At 46.1% G+C, this 17,324-nt stretch overlaps 1 long non-coding RNA gene across 1 annotated transcript; it reads right to left on the minus strand.

Annotated features, from left to right (window-relative positions):
• Window positions 1-522: 522 nt before the first annotated feature.
• Window positions 523-1,394, minus strand: LOC134480045 (uncharacterized). The gene is made up of 2 exons (XR_015628199.1): window positions 1,048-1,394; window positions 523-809 (listed from the first exon to the last, which is right to left on the minus strand). It is a non-coding gene; the product is annotated as an uncharacterized LOC134480045 (long non-coding RNA).
• Between the last annotated feature and the right edge of the window lie 15,930 nt (window positions 1,395-17,324).

A 17,324-nucleotide genomic window follows, 5' to 3' on the forward strand; every position in this document is an offset into this window, starting at 1 on the left:
TCGATCAGTGGGTGTCCCTTTCGTAAGGACAAGAGAGCTGAGAGGAGTGGAGCTGTTTACACAAGGTCATTTTATTAACAAAGAAATTGTTCTGATGATAAATGAGAGCTCAAATCTCTCTCTCTCTCTCTCTCTCTCTCTCTGTGTATACATACATATATACACATATATGTATACTATATGTGTATATATACTTATACATATATACACATATACCTACATACGTGCACAAGCGAGCATGCACACACACACACACACACACACACACACACACACACACACACACACACACACACACATCTCATTCATGTCCCTTCCTACTGCCTTTCCAGGCTATTGTTCTCTGCCCCTCAAACCTGATGCTTCATATGGTGTTTTCTAAGTGTTTGAAATTTCACCAAAAAAATCTTATTTTCTTCAAAGACAAATGATATCTTTTAACGCCCTTCATGTTCTCTGAGGTCTGGAGTCCTGGGGGAGAGAAGCCTCCATCTTCTAGAGAAAAAGAAGAAAATTATAGGAGAGAATTATTTATTTATTTATCTGTTTATATAATAATTAATTTATCTATCTCTATATATGCATATGTGTTTCCACATACACCTTCTGTGTTCCAAGAGATTTTCAGAGCCACCATTTCTCTGTCCTTGGAGACTGATTGAGAAGAGGCTGCTCCAGGACAGCAGGGACAGAGTCTTTCACAGCTTCTTCCAGGCACGCTTTGTAAATTGTATCCGTAATTGACTCTCAGAAAGCTGGCCCTTTTCACGGACCAGTGGTTAGGAACTCAGTGTGTTCCTGGTCTTGTCCTGGATTGGGGGGAGGGTGGGGAATGACTTCAGTTTACAAAGATTCCCCCCCCCCCCATTCTTCAGTGAGCCATTTCTGAGCAAGGTTTTGACAGAAAGGTGGTTTTCACATTCCTTTTAGGATGGGAAACTGGAACTCAGATGCAGAACCGGAATTAAAGACCATAGAGTCTCTTGATTTAAGATTCCAGAGTGTGTGCTTAGGAACTACCCAAGTCTAGATTTCAATATTGCTTACCCATTTACTGACCATGGTTCCTATAGAGCTTATCACAGTTAGTTTTAAAGGGTAGTCTTCAGTTACAGAAGGACTGTGGGAGAGAAGAGAGCGCTGCTGTGTCGGTCCCTGCGGTCCACAGCTTCCTCACTTGAGGCCTTTCTTTGGTATGGCTTTGCTGTCAGAGTTGGTGAGTGGCTGTGGTTAGCCTGTGTTACCTAGAGTTCACAGTGAACGTGTGTTCTGACCTTTCCAGATTCTGACACACGTTGAGTGCCGTGGCATTATACAGTCCTTCTGCCACCCTAAATTTCTTCTGTGCTCCTGTGCATCCCTTCCTGTCTCCCTCCCTCTCCCGCAGCCATGGCAACTGCTCATGTTTTTATTGTTGCTATGGTTTTGCCTCTTCCAGAATGTCACAGAGCCGGGATCACTCAGTGTGCGGCTGTTCAGATTGGCTTCTTTCATTAAGCAGTGTGCAACTTCCTGTGTCTTCATATTATCTTCCCTCTTTGTGTTCCTCTCCTCCCTCTCCTCCCTCTGGTCTCTCTCCTCCCCCTCCTCTCCCTCCCCTCCTCTGCCTCCTCCCTCCTCTCCTCCTCCTCTCATCTCTCCCTTTTTTTCCCTCTCTCCCCTTTCCTTCCTCCTTTCTTTCTTCCCCTTTTCCTGTTCTTCCTCTTCTTCCTTCCATTTTATCTCTTTCCCCCTCCTCCTCTTCCTCTCTTCTCTCTTTCCTCCCCCATGCCCTCCTCCCACCCCTTTCTCTTTCCCTAACGAAATTTCCCTCTTGCTTTTTATTCTGAATGCCAGGTTTTTGTTTACTTTCCTTAATTTTTCTTTGCATCTGTGTTTTATTGTTAGGTCTTTTACATTCAACTGTGCTTTTTTCAAGGAGTTTTGGAGTCATGGCAAAGTTAAGAAGAAACCACAGACGGTTTCTATGATACCTTCTGTGCCCCACACTCAAGACCTCCCCTACACTATTAGCACCCAGACCAGAATGGGGGCATCTGATGTAACTGATGAGCGGGTATCAACATATCATCATCTCTCAAAGCTGGTCTTACGGGTCACTCTTGGGGCGTGCAGCCTATGAACATCAGCACCCAAATGTGTGAGGTGATGTGTTCACGATTACAACATCACACGAGATAATTTCACACCCTGAAAGTTCTCTGTGTGATGCCTCTTCACACAGCCCCTAACCTCTCACAACCAGCCCCACAGTTTACAGAACGAGGTGAAATCAAACAGCCTGTAACCTTGCCACAGTGGCTCCCATTACCTAGTAATATGCTGTTAGGGTTTCCTCCCTCTGCTCATGTCTTGATGGCTCATTGACTCTCTCTCTCTCTCTCTCTCTCTCTCTCTCTCTCTCTCTCTCTCTCTGTGTGTGTGTGTGTGTGTGTGTGTGAGTGTGTGTGTGTGTGTCTGTGTCTGTGCGCATGATAAAGCTAAAGGCCAATGTTGGGCATCTTCCTCCACCAACCTCTCTTTATCTTAGTTATTGAGATAAGATCTTGCATTGAACCCAGAGGTCGCTGTTTAGCCAGATCAGACAGTTAAACAGGAATCCTCCTAGCTCTGCTTCCCCAGAACTAGGATCATAGGTCTACAAACTATGCTGCCTTTTATGTGGGTGCTGGAGATTTAAACTCCTATTGTCATGTTTGTGAGGGAAGCACTTCACTGACGGACGGAGCCATCTTCAGAGCTCCGCTCATTGGCTTTTGTTGGTGAGTAATCTCTCACTCTGTGGATGTACCACCAAAAGGTTTGTTTTCGTTGACTTGCTTTTATAGATTTTATACTGTAAAATGGGGCTAATAAGGTTGTTAACCCACTATAGGCTTGCTTGTAGCCATCAACAGCGACTACATCACATCAAATGCCAGGTACTTAGTAACCTCCACCCACATTTCTTACTGTTGTGACTCCTGCTGCTAGCTTATTGTCACATACTGGACTGCTGGGATGTCAGAGAACATTATTCTGGAACCGGCTGGGAGGTTTTGTTTCACAGTGGACAGAATGTTAGGCCAGGAGCTCAGGAGGCCAGGACCTGGGCATATTATCTGACCTGTGGAGACCTAGGTCACATTTCTCTCTGGGTCTCCACTTAGTAACCAGGAATGGGGAAGTACAAGTGAGACGAAAAATGAGTGTTCCTCAGAAGACCTTTGTCAGGGCAGTGTCAGCATGAAGCCTCTACTGCTATGGAAACCCCACAGCCTGCTGTGTTTTGAGACCGCTCCTGGTAATGGGGGTTCGATTCTGTCTAGTGTCTGGTTGTCAGATGGGACAGAAGGTTGGCCTCAATATGGAAGGAACCTTCTAGGACAAGGGGAATGCTATGGTCTGTATGTGAGATATTTATATTCAAATTTCAGAAGAAAATATTGGGAAAATATCAAGCTGTACGGACGGAGGTCACTATAACTCATGGGATATGTGTTGAAGCCTAGTGAGTTGCTAACAACTTGAGGTGATATGACCTAGCTGGAGGAAGAAGGTCAGTGGGCACAGTGCCTTGAGGAAGATGTCCTGCCCTGTCCCTTTCGTGTGTTCTCTCTCTTGGCTACTATGTTGTCAGCTTCTCTAGTCTATCTCAGCTTCTCGAAGGTGATAGACTGAAGCCTCTGAGACGATGGGCTGAAACGAAGAAAGTTTTTCTCTCCTTGCTTGCTTCTCTCAGGCACTTGCCACAGTGATGGGAAGTCAAACATATGGAGTACAGGATCTGCCGGGTAGGAAGGTCACTGGCAGAGACGGTGTGACACTTCCCCACTTGACCTGAAGGATGCCAAAGACTGTGGGCATTCACCAGATATGTGGACTCAAAGGCTAGTGGAGTAATCAAGTTCACGGTCAAAACCTCAGGAGTAAACAACATTGCATGTCATTCTTCCATAACTGATTTCCAGTCCCGTTTCCCTTCTATGTTACTGTCAGGGTCAGATGAGAAGTTTAGGAAAATGCTTTGTCATACAAACAAAGTAGAAGTGCATTCTTCACCGTCCCGCACAAATTTCACAGCTCTTGTGGCCTCAATTCCATGGAGCAACTGAGGTGGGGGCTGCACGAGAGTTAATAAGATAAACCAGTTTCCAAGCATCCCGGTGCCTGGCGTGTGTCTGTCATAAACGTGCATTAAATGCTCACCGCAGTTTATGACTTCTGCCTCAGATAATGCACTAAAGTCTGTTTGGTTTGCTATTATTATTCTTATCAACTCCATTTTTTTTTAATTTCCAAGTCTCGAGCTCAGGGAAATTAATAACTTGCTCAAAAATGCCCGCTGCCTCTTTTACAGTTGTCTTGTTTTCGTCTTTTAAAACTCCCCGGCTATAAAGTGCTACACCTCAGCTGGAAAGATGCCAGGCAGCGTGTCTCCCACTGAGGTCAATTTAGCGCTCTGATCCTTAGAGGTGAGGAATGAGAAGGTTGTAGTAATAATGGTAAGAAAAATGTCTCCCGTCCAGCCGACTCCAGTTGGAGCTCTGCCTCTGTGCCTTGGAGAATGTATGCACATTCAGCCGAGGGCCTCCATCTGTACTGCGGAGAGCAAGACACACTGCGTAGGGAAGAGAATGACTCAGGAGGAGCCGCTGGGACACCTGAAGTCAACCCAGTGTTGATGTATGATAACCAGGGCATGTTACTGAAAGGCATAACATAATACAGAAAGTTATTTTTCAGCCAATCTGCTGATGCAGCACCATTTTGGGCCCCTAACTGAAAATGATATATGAATTATCTCAACCCAAAGTCAGAAGTATAAATTATAGAATATATCTTTCGCGGTTTTATTTGGGCTGTAAAGCGACACCTTATTATTTCTCCCTCCTGGGCTTCTTTTAATGAATCGGGATTTGAAAGTGAAATATTTATTATATTGCAGGGGAGAGATTACATCGTGTTTCAGAGAGGAGGGGGGAGGAGGGATATGGAAATCAGCCGGCATCTTGGAAATTGGTCTCTTTCTTGTTATGAGAAATGGCTGATGCGGGTTTTTTTTCCCCTCTCCCTGAGCCGTGCGATAGCTGCGGCAGAGAACCCCTCCAGCACGGTGAACACAGGGGCACAGCTTGCTGAGTCAGGGATCCCGGCTCCCCGCCTGCTCTCACCCACACACCTTCCTCTTCTGATTGGGTATATCTCGTGGAAGAGAGATGTCTGGCTATGAGACGTGAAGGAGGGATTACCATGAGCCGTCTCATCCCGTGTGACCAGGGTAGGTAAGAGAAGGAGCAAAGGAATGACCCCCCCTTCATCTCCATGGGTCAGTGTGTGATGGGAATAAGACTTCGTGTTTGAACAATAGGGCAGCGGTTGAGACTCAACACGGGCATGATAGATAGGTTTCTTCTCAGAGATCCCGGATCAGTCCTGATGGATGGCAGTTGGCGTTTAGCATACCATGCAACAGCTCAGGGAGAGTCTACCACATTGTCTGAGAGTTGAAAGTGAAAGCACAACAAGGGGGATGCTCAGGGTCCCTCCTCATGCAGGAAGAGAGAAGCAGGTAAGACGCCGGACTCACATCACACCATGGTTATTACACGGCTGAAGCTGTAGCACAGGCAGGAGCGTCTATGCGGAAGTGCAGAGCATTTACTCTCCGTTCATCGTTTATTTGTAAGTGGTATGGGCACTCACTCCTGGGTGCTATGCCTGGTACTCCGTGAGAAGAGAAATGGGATGCATAGCTCCCGTGCCTGCCCAGAGGACTATGGGGTCGTGGTGAAGATAGAGCTGTGCGTGTAAATCAAAAAGGGTGTGTCCGGGCGTGGTGATATTCCACACAGGGGTGGCTATTTTTGCTAGGTCAGAGCTTCAAGCTTCTGCAGGTTGATTCACAGGTAAGTATGTGTTGGCTGGGCTCTCTTGTCATTAACATGGGTAGTAGTTAACTAGGAAGGGGAGAGCAGTCTCAAACATGTGGAAAACAAAGATCCCCGAGGCAGGTGGCTGCCCCAGTTGGAGGCAGAGCGCTGAGCCCAGGTTCTTGGAGCAGAGCGGGAAGTTCAGATCCCGCACTCCTGTGATAAATTCCTTCTGCTTCCACAGTGATCTCTCCATCATGGTTATCCTCATCTTTATAGAATACCTATGAATTTACAGTGGAAATGTGTTTCTTGGTCCCTGCGCTGAATATATGCTATGATTTACGACCTAGACTTGATCACCATTGTGATAGTGTTAAAAGATGAGTCCTGGAAGGACGTGATCACGTCATAAGTGTGGCGCACTTGTGAGGAGAGTCAGGGACCACGGAAAAAGGCTTGAGAGAGTGCGTTCACTGCCTGCCAACTCTTCCACCAAGGGGACAGATGTAGCGTTTGTCCATTTTGGAGCCTGCAGCAGCTGGCACCATCTTGGAAGTAGAGAGACAGACATTGCTCCTGCCAGAACCTTGATCTGGGGCTTTCAGCCTACAGAAGTATGGAAGCAATTTTTTTATCCTTTATAAGTGACCCAGTGTCAGGTTCTGTATTAGAGCAACACAAATGATCAAACACTACCTACCCTCTGCCTTACACACCCTACACCCATTAAGGAGACTGGTAAGCAGAGAAGTGGACAGTTTTCTCTCTGGCCAGAGTCCTAAGCATTTTTAGAGGAAGTGGCCCGAGGCTGCTTTGTAAGCAGGAAGTGTTGGAGATGGATTTGACTGGCGCTCTGAGCCTGGGAGGCCAGCAGAGCTGGACTCCATTTGTCAGGGCAGTGTTTTTGTGTTGAATGCCATTAGCACTAGGGAAGGATCACGAGGTTTGAAAGGCTGATGGACCAGCCAAATGGCAGCAGCCTTGGTCCGCAGCCAAGGGGTTCAGTATTGGAGCCTTGGACAGCTCTCCTGTACTAGCAATGCAAGAAGAGGGCTGGTAGAAAGTTTGAGCTCCCCCTCTGATAGCCAGTTCCCAGGAGCTGTGAGCTAAGTTGAGGCACCTGCCAATTGTAAAACCTCCTCGGTCCTCTGAACCGCCATGGCGGGGTGGCAGCCTGCAGGAGCAAGCCAAGGCACTTCCTCTGACTGGAATGACATAACTCAGCCATTGCAATGTCCCTCAGGCCCTTGTCACTGCAGTGTGTACACACACGCACAGGAACACAGAGCTGTGTGGGAACTTATGCAGCATTCTGTCCGAAATCTACATTCTGTGCCTGCGTAGGAAAGTGAGATGATCAGGGTTTGAACTCACGATTCCCAATCACCATTCTATCCTGTGTCCTTTACTGTCAAGTATCGCATGTGTGGATCACACACCACACATATTAGGAGGAACTATTTGCCACAAACAAAATGTAACGTATTTGTCACACTTTTAACCACCAGGCACCAACTGTTTCGAAACTAGCATGCTTCTGGTCTCCGCTACTTATAAAAGTAGGTTCTTAGTCATGCATTCTATTTATCGGTGCCAGCTACTCAGAGCAGCATATTTTCCCTCCCTCGCCTCAGCCTATATGCATTTACACTGCAGCTGGCAAGAAAGAAATAACACAGAGACAGGGTGATGGAGTACCATAGGCGGCGAGGGCTGTGCGAACCTTGGCCGTAGCAGAACTGAGAAGCAAAGGACAGAGGTGATGGCCACTAGAGGTCTCTTTCTGTCCTAGGATGAGACCACTATACCACAAGCAGCTGCCCATCCAGGCTTTGTCTAGGTGGGAGTGTTACCCAGACCGGAGTTACCAGAGCTTTTGGGCTTTGGAGAAAAGCAAAAGTATAACGGCTTCATGTTGATTCTGAAAGGCCCATTGTGGTTGGAGAGAATCAAGAACTTCATCAGATTTGGGGAGGTATGTATATGAAAGAAAGGGAGAGAGAGGTCTATGATGTGTGTGTGTGTGGTATGCATGTATGCTGTGTGTGTGTGTGTGTGCAAGTATGATGTGTGTGTGTGGTATGCATGTATGCTGTGTGTGTGTGTGTGCAATGTATGATGTGTGATGTGTGTGGTATATGGTGTGTGATGTTTGTGTGTGTTTGTATGTGTGTGATATATGGTATGCGGTATTTGTATGTGTTTGTGTGTGTGTGTGTGGTATGTGTGTGTGGTATGTGTATGTAGTGTTTATGTGTGTCTGGTATGGGTGGTGTATGGTGTGGTGTGTTTATGGGTGGTATATGTGTGTGGTGTTTCTGTGTGAATGTGTGCAATGTATTTGTGTATATATGTTGTGGGGGGTATTTGTATGTATGTGGTATGTGTGTTACGACATGTCATGTGTGTATATGGTGTGTGTGTATATGGTGTGTATATATGTGGTAGATTGTGATGTGTGTATGATGTGTGTGTATGTGGTATTTGTGTGCATGCGTGGTGTATGGTGTATGATGTGTATGTGTGTGCGTGTAATGTATGTTGTGGTATGTGTATGCTTGTGTGTGGTGTGTATGTGGTGTGTGTATGTGATATGTTGTGTGTGGTGTGTATATATGTGGTGTGTGTATGTGGTGTGTGTGTAATGTGTATGGTTTGTATGTGTGGTGTGTGTATGTGTGGTGTGTATATGTGTGGTGTGTATATGTGTGGTGTGTATATGTGTGGTGTGTGTATGTGGCGTGTGTGTGTGTGTGCGTGTGTGTGCAAGCATGCACATATGAAACCTCCACCTCCTATAATACCTTCTAAAGAGAACTCAGAGACCACTCTGCTCTGCTCTGCCCTGCTTTCCAGGCCTAGAGGTCAACTCTGTGGTAATAAAATTGAGTGTTTAAAAGTGAACACTTCAGAACTTTCAAATACAGAGGGAATTTCCTATACTCACTTGTTATCCTGAAGGCCACCTTCTGCCCAATAAAAAAAAGCTGTCTTTTCTTGAACTGCCCTTTGAGTTCTCCCTTATGTGAATCTCCACATGTGATGCTGGCATCAGTCTGGCTTGCGCAGAACCAAATGTGAGTACAGGAAGGAAGGTCTGCCAGTAGCACCAGTGCTGCTGGCATTGAACCGAGTGTGCCCCTACAGTGGTGAACTGGCCATCTCTAGTCTGTGTCAACCTGTCTTTGGTGCCAAGAGCATCCTCCCAGTTCTGTCATTCACCTAACAAGAATGTGGCCGGAAGATGAGGTCATTGTGTTGACTTATGCATTCAGTTCAAGGTCAACACTGGCCCTTCGATGAGATAGAATACCATGGTGGCAGAGGCATGTGAGACAAGCTGCCTGCCTCAGCACAGCCACAAAGCTTATGGGAAGACTGGGAAGGGGCTAGGACAAGTAGAGCCTTCATAGGCAAGCCCTCCAGTGGACCACTTCTTTTAGTTAGGCCCCATCTTCCACAGCTCCATCGCCTGCCAGAAGGTATTCAGATTCTGAGCCCATGAGCTGGTTAAATGACCCATTGGGTCAGATCCCTGAAGATCCACTTGTCTTTGGAAATCCCTTCATAGACCAGCTCGGGTGTGTGGCTTACTAATGTCCTAGAAAACCTCTCAGTTCAATCAAGTGAACCATTAACCATCACACTTTGGGACACTGACTCTTGGTTCAGTAGCTGGGCATTCCCCCTTCTCTGTTATCTCTAATCTGTTAACATGGACAGAGCACTTGGAGGGACTGGGTTTGACTTCCAGATCTGCCAGATGTGGGAATGTAAGTATGTCATCTGACTTCAGCAAATCTCAGTTTTCTGAGATAGAGAAAATGAGTAAAATATTTTTACCTTGGAAACTTGCTGTGAAAGTTAAAGCAACTAGTAAACTAGTTACATCATAAGTAAGGTAATTGCAGGGAGTGAGGGGCTGCTCTCACTCTATCTTCTGACTTTTCTGGTATCTTCTCATACATCGAAATTTTTCCTGACTTTTTTCTTTCTCTTTCACCAAGAAGCTATTGGGAGGAGGAAGAAAAGAAGGAGTACAGGGTAATGAGAGGGATAGATATAGCCAGGCAAGGCTCTATGGCCAGCTTAGGGATGGTCTGCTTCTTGGTGGACCCTGCTGAACTAGAAGCATCCTCTACACCATGAGTCTTAAAAGAGTCCCCCACCTTTTTCTTTCTTTAAGAAGGAAGTTGTTTCTGGAAGAAAGCACCCAGGACAAGAGTTGAGGTTCATACTAGGGTTTGCAGTGGGATATAAGGCCTAGTCCCTGAACTCAGAGAATATGTTCCATTCTCAGAAGATTTGTTGGAGACAAAGGAAGGAGAGTAGGAACTTTCAAGATGGCCTCCAATGGTCCCTTACTCCAGAATTTCAAATACTTGTGTAAGAGCCTTCCCTTGTCTGGAAATTGGCTCTGGTGATCTCTTTCTACCAAGAATATGAGAAAAGTGGGTCTGAGGAGACAGCTCAGATGGCAGAGTGCCTGCTATAAAGCCTGAAGGACCTGAGATCGAATCCTCAGCATCCATGTAAAGAGTCTGGTGTGGCAGTACGCATCTATTCTCAGCCCTGGAGGAGTGGAGATTAGAAACAGATGGCTCTCTGGAGCTCATTGGCTAGCCAGTGTGACTGAAGCGATGAATTCTGGGTACAGTGAGAAACCCTCAAAAATGCAGTGAAGTGAGACTGTGGGCAACACCCACCACTGACCTCTTATCTCCGTACCCATATGCACATATCTATATATACACCTGTATGCACATGTGTACATATCAATAGGAACATGGACATACGTCACATACATTTTACACACACACACACACACACACACACACACACACACACACAAACAGAGCAAAACTGATGGGATGTCACATCAAATAGCAAGTTACCAGTCTAAGGGAAGCCACCTGGAAGGTTTTTAAGTTATATCTTTAGGAATCTAAGAAAGTGTCCAACCAAAGGTCAGCAAGTCACAGAAGTGCTCAGTCCAACATCTGGCATTAAATAGACTCTTGCCAATACCCACACAAGTGAACTTAAAAGTAAATCCTTCCCATGTGAAGCCTAAATGTGTGACATCAGGCCAGGGGATACTGGCTGAAACATTATGAGATCCCTATGAGGAAGGTCCCATATTAGCTGGGTTTCTTGACCAATAGACTGTAAGATAATAAAGCTTTCTTGTTTTAACCCACTAAATTTCGAGACCATTTGTTACACTGCAATGGACAACTAATTCAGAGCAAGTAGAAGAGGGTTAATTATCATATGGATTTTATTGTGTTGTTTTGATCTGTTTGAGACCGGGTCTCACTACATAGGCTGGCCTTGAACTTGTAATCCTGACTCAACCTCTTGAATAGCTATTGTAGGCATGAGCCACTATGCCTGGCTCTATAGTTTTGAAAAGCAGAATATTTGATCCAGGAAAGGGGGAGAAGAAAACTCGAAAGAGCTATCAGGGGTGTGGATTTTTACCAAAAATCTCAGGCAAACAGATGACAGAGGTACTGGCTGGCTGAGTCTAGTAACTCTCCCTGGCCAGATTCTCCACGTTAGGTACCTGAATCCTTTCTTCTCACTTGCTTCTCAAGACCTATGTTATGTGTGTCCCTTCCTACACCTGAGACCCTCTCATTCCACCTTGACTCCACAAAGAACCAGAGGAGAAAGCAGTCCCGTCAGGACCCCTAAGGAGCCGCATGAGTCGTACACATCAGACACCATGAGGTCAGGGCACTCATGTCTTGACTGTATCCTCTGTATCTCTAAATACAGCACATGCATTTTTCCCATAGATGGGGTGGGACTCCCCAAGTTCCATTCCCACCGTCTGATCTAGCCCTCTGTACCTGTAGCCTGCCTGAAGGTATAAGCTTACCACATGACAGTCTAGAAGAGGGCCCTCACTGTTCTTGTCCTTCCTCACCTAGGGACAGACTTTCAGAGTTCCAGAGTCAGCCACTTGTGCTGTCAGAGCTGGTAGCATTGCCAGTGTGTGGGAATATTTCTTGGGTCATCATCGTTCCCATAGCTGGTCAAGATGGCTTCCTGCCAATCCCTCACAGGTTCTCCAACCAGCCTGGAAAAGCACAATGATTCTTGTGGTCTCAGTACCCTTTTTTGTTGCGGTCTCAGCCTGCATTCATTGTGCCGACTTCCCTGCATTAATACACACACACACACACACACACACACACACACACACACACACACACACACACACACACATCCCCCCATCATCCACTTCCAATTCTTCTTGATTTTAAGATTCTAAGTTTTCTTTTAAAAATGAGATCTATTATCCTCTCGAATAATCATCCACTGCACCCCTCCCCAAGGTTGATTAGCATCTGTGAGAATTATTGAAAGTACTGCATGGTTCCTATTTTGAAAAGCTATTTCCCCCTCCCTTTCATGCCCAATCCCCAATGTGGGCTCGATGCAGGGAGCAGCTCGGCATGGCTGAGAGAGGTCAGCTCTCATTAATACCGATCCCATTTATTTAAAAATAGCAATATTATGCCACTTTCAAATAGCCCGAGTGCGCTAAGCCATTAAAGGCTTGTGCGTGGCTGACTTCGGACCTATTGTGAAGGCTTAATATTTCATAGCACAGTGACACATGGTACATAAGCCATGGAGCTGTGCTATCGGTTTGGCTGTTCTGAAACTAGGAGCAGGGAAATAATTGAAGAGGACATTTTACAACCCAGCACAGAGCAGGGAAGAAAGCAGGAGCTTGGACAATGTTGGGAAGGCATCCTGAAGCTAAGCAGACCTGGGACAGGGGTGGAATGTCTGTGGCAATGAAGCATATATACAAGGATACTCAGGAGCTAGATGGGAAGATGGATGGATGGTTATGTGGGTGGATGAATAGATGGTCTATTTTCCAGGATCCAAACTCAGTGCCCCAGTGTGACTAGTATACTAGAAAGAAATCCGTGTGCTTCCACTGAATATAGAAAATGGCCAGCCTATGTGATTAAGCCACATTTGGAAGGAAGGCTTGAAGGGGTATTGAGGAATGCTGGGAGACTGCTAAAGACCACCTTAGAGTTAACATGGAGCAGTTCTTTTGGGTCTCTCTGTGTTTGCATTTGTGTGTGCCTATGTGCGTGAGGATGTTGGTGGACACTGTGGACACATGTGAATGTGGGAGCCAGAGGTCGACACTGGGTGTCTTTATCAATCATTCTCCACCTGACTTTTAAATTTTTATATATTTTTATGTGTATAAATGTTTTGTCTGCATGTATGTCTATGCAACACACATGTTCCTGATGCTCCCTAGGACTGGAATTACAGATGGCTGTGAACCATCATGTAGGGGCCGGGTATTAAGCCCAGGTTCTCTGGGAAAAGTCTGTGCTACTACTTTGACATGTCTCCAGCCTTCCACCTAATTTTTGATGGGGCGGGGTCTGTCTCTGAATCTGGGGTTCACTGGTACATCTAGCCTGGCTGACCAGCAAGCTTCCTCCCGAGATCAACATGTCTTTCCCCCAACCCTAGCATGGGGATTGCAGGTATAGACCACATACCCAGAATCTTGTGCAGGATCTGCAGTTTAACCTCAGGTGCCCATCTTCAGACAGCCAGCACTTTACCTGCAAAGCCATCACCTCACTCCAATTCCCAGATCTCTAGCACAAGAGTAAAGCTGTATGGGAGACTGTGATGAGGATTGGAGCTTAGATGCCAGTGAACCTTGGTTTCTTCCTTCCCCCATCTTGAACTGCATGCCTTAACTCTTTCCTTTCCCTCATATCTGTCACTTTCTTCTGCATCGCTGTTATGGGGTTTGGTTTCTTGCACAGGTAAGTCACTGCATGAAATGATTTTCTAAGTGCAAGGCTTTGGCTTTGCCATAACCAAACACTGCAGAAAAACAACTCAAAGAGAGAAGAATTGCTTTAGCTTATGGTTCCAAAGGTAGTAGTTTATCACCGTGGACAGGGGTGGGGAACTAGGGGGAGCAGTCCAGAACAAAACAGTGCACATTATGGAGGCTAGAAAGCAGAGAAAAGAGGACATAAGAAGAGGCTAGGATAAGATGGAGCTTCTAAGAATACGCCTCTGTTGACTTAGTTTCTCCAATGAGGTCTCACCTTTTACCTTGTACCTCCTCCCAATAGTGAAGGCATGAATCATTCATTCATCAGGTCAGAGCCCATATGTAATACACATCTAGCTTTCTCTTGAAGCTACCCAAGGCACACTCCAGGGTATCCTTAACTGATGTACTAAGCCTGTATTACTTTGATCAAATTAAGGATCACAATTTACCATCATTCCACATTACTCAGATTACCACCAGTCCGAACACCAAGCTCCATTCTGTTCTCTTCTTTGGTCTTGGCTTTAGTAAGACTTGTTTATGGGTGCTCTTCCCAAAGAGGTCAGCAGGGACTCTCAGGAAGAATTTGTGATTACAGGATTCAGTGGTAGGAGGCTCAAATTTTGGGGTTCAGGGAGAGCCTGGTTAGATGATCCTCTGACACTTTAGGCCTCCCATGGTTTCCCAAGGCTCTGAGTCCCAGGAACTTATGCCAAGGATTCTTCTCCCAAACAGGCTTCTGAAGATTTTCTTCAATGAGGCTGAGAAACCTAAGAGTGCATGTGGACCTCCGTGAACCCTTTAGGAAGCATGGTTCTCCTTCCAGAGTCTCACACGGTTTAGATTTGAAAGGGAGAAGAGGTTGACCTCTCTGTTGATGCACACTAACCATTGAATCAGTCCACACTCACCTTAGGAGCAGGACACCTTAACAAGAGTTTGAGACAACAAGAAGGCACAATCCTCTCCCCACCCACTTCTCTCCTCTCCCACCTCTGACAAGGTGTCTCATGTCTGCCTTTTACTTTCATGTTCTCCTTCTTCCTCTGACTACCTCCCCTGCCCTCAGGTAACCACCGTCCCTTCCTTTCATTCTGTACCGATGTCTTAAAAACAAAATAATAATAATAAAAATGTTTTCCCCAATCAAAGGTAACACAAGAGGCACTTTCTGTTTTGTTGGTCTCTTGGAAAAAAAAATAGGCTTTGATTCTCTCCTCCTTTAACCATCAGGGGCGTCTTGGCCTTTGCCACTGCTTCTGAGCTTGAGGAGTCCCCTGCCACTCCAGAGACTCTTAATTAGACTGTGAGTGGTGGGGGTGGGCAGGGAGGGTGGAGAGTTCATTTGCTCACCCACCTCTGCTCCGGCAGCTACCCAGCAAAAGCAGCCTGTGGAGCTGAAGGTGCAGAAGGTTGTGTGTGCCTGGAGATGGCATTGAAGTGCCAGGATTTTTGCCTATGGGGAGGGGAAAGGGACAGACACTGGGGGACAGATTTTCCAAATAGATTGCCCCCCTCCTGCCCCCTACTGCTGGGTGGAATGCCCCCTCCTTGTCAAGTCTGAAGAATCTCTCAGAAATAAAAAACACACTTCATAGAATTCTGCTGACCTGAAGAGGTCATCCAATGGAGGCCCCACAATGGGAAGGGCCAGGCCAGTTGTTGACATTGCTGAAGGTTGTAATGCAATGGTTCTAGTGGGACACTTAATTTAACTGTGTAGGTGCATGTTTGCACGGTGTGTGTGTGTGTGTGTGTGTGTGTGTGTGTGTGTGTGTGTGTGTGTGTGATGTACGTACATGTGTGTGCATGCACACATGTATGCAGACCAGAGTTTGACAATGGTTGTCTTCCCCCATCACTTCTGTTTTATTTACTAAGGTGGAGGGGTCTCTGCTCCAAATCAGAGCTTACTGATTTGGTTATTGTAGCTTGCCATCTCCTTTCAGGGAGCCCCTGTCTCTACCCATCTTAGGCACCATGACTTACTGCACCCGCTGACGTTCGCTGTTTGCTGGGCACCTGGACTCCAGTCCTCACGCCGGTGCAGCAAGTAGTTGACCAGCTGAGCCACCCCACCAGCCCCTTAGCTTCTGCAATGAGGACCATGACTCAGTAGATTTCCTGATGCTCTTTTCCCCTCCCCCACTTCCTTCTTCCTTCTCTATGAATCTAAACTAGAGCTTTAAGATAGAATGAGTGTACAAAGAGGGGAGCATCCTGGAAGATCCTGGGTGGAAACTCTGTTTGCCTCCTGCCTCAAGGCCTGCCTTGGAGACCAAGCAGAGCTGCAGATGACACGTGGCTCAGTCACAAGTTGGCTGTGTGTTACTTGGAGACACATTTTCCCATCAAAAATGATTGATGACTGGGCGCCATACTTGCTTGCAGGTGCCCATTTAACCTAATGGTGGCCTTGAAACATGAGTAGCCTCAAATTTCCCAGAATTCTAAGGAGAAAAACTCCTTCACAGCCTAAATGAAGGATCTGACAGTGAATTTCAGAGCTGCTCTGAACTCGGAGTCCTTGAGTCAGCCGGAAGTTCTCTGTAGTGGTGTTAGGGGAGCTGGGGCAGTAGCTTGGGAATTAAGAGATTTCGGCTATGGTCTTGATTCTAGCAACTCCAGGGAAAGTGTATGTGGGTGAGGAAGGGGGTGGCATTGTCCTTCTGTGCATCCTCAGGAGACAGGCAAATCCAGTGGGAAGCTTGTGGTCTATGTGCTACAGAGTAATGCTAAGTCTTGCCTCTCAATCTTTACATCGCATTGCAGAGTGGCTCACTGAGCACATGTGGGTCTCATTTTCCTAATACTCAGTACAGAAAAACATACATAAAGAAACACACAGTCTGGGTAAGTCTGTCTTGGTTAATTTTGTCAACTTGACATGGCTAGAGTCATTTAAAAAGAGGGACTCTCAACTGTGAAATGCCTCTACCAGATTGGCCTGTGTACAAGACTGGGAATTCTTTTAATTAATGGTGGGTGTGGGAGGGTCCAGTTCACTGTGGGTAGGGATGGCCCTGGGCAGGTGGTTGTATAAGAACAAGCTGAGCAAGCTGGAGGAGCTGCTCCTGCCTCCAGGTTCCTGTGTTTTCCCCTGCCCTGGCTTCCTTAGATGATGCACTGTGATGTGGAAGTGTAAGCCAAATAAACTCTTCCCTCCTCAAATTGATTCAGGTCATCGTGTTTCATCCCAGTGATAGGAAAGTAGCTAACAGGAAAGAAAGTAACAGAGCTGTCGTAAAAAAGGCTATTTATTAAACAGTTTCTATGAGTGGTGTGCCTTCTTAAGTGTACAGGTGGGACAAGTGAGAAAGTATTACCTATCTGATCATAGAACCCTTTGGAGGGAGGAGATTTTCTTTATACTAATTAATTAACTAATTAATTAATTTACTACTACTACTACTACTACTACTAATAATAATAATAATAATAATAATAATAATAATAATTGGAAGCAGGCGTGTGTGTGCCCAGGCATGCATGTGCTCAGAGGACAACTTTGGAAAGTTGGCTCTGTCCTTCCACAATAGGATCCAGTTTTAACAGTCAGGTTTTCAGGGTCACACTTGCCTGCTGAGACATCTTGCCACTGTAGAAACTGCCTTTTAAAA

This window comes from Rattus norvegicus, chromosome 8, assembly GCF_021556685.1.
Source record: "Rattus norvegicus strain SHRSP/BbbUtx chromosome 8, alternate assembly SHRSP_T2T, whole genome shotgun sequence".
NCBI lineage: Eukaryota > Metazoa > Chordata > Mammalia > Rodentia > Muridae > Rattus > Rattus norvegicus.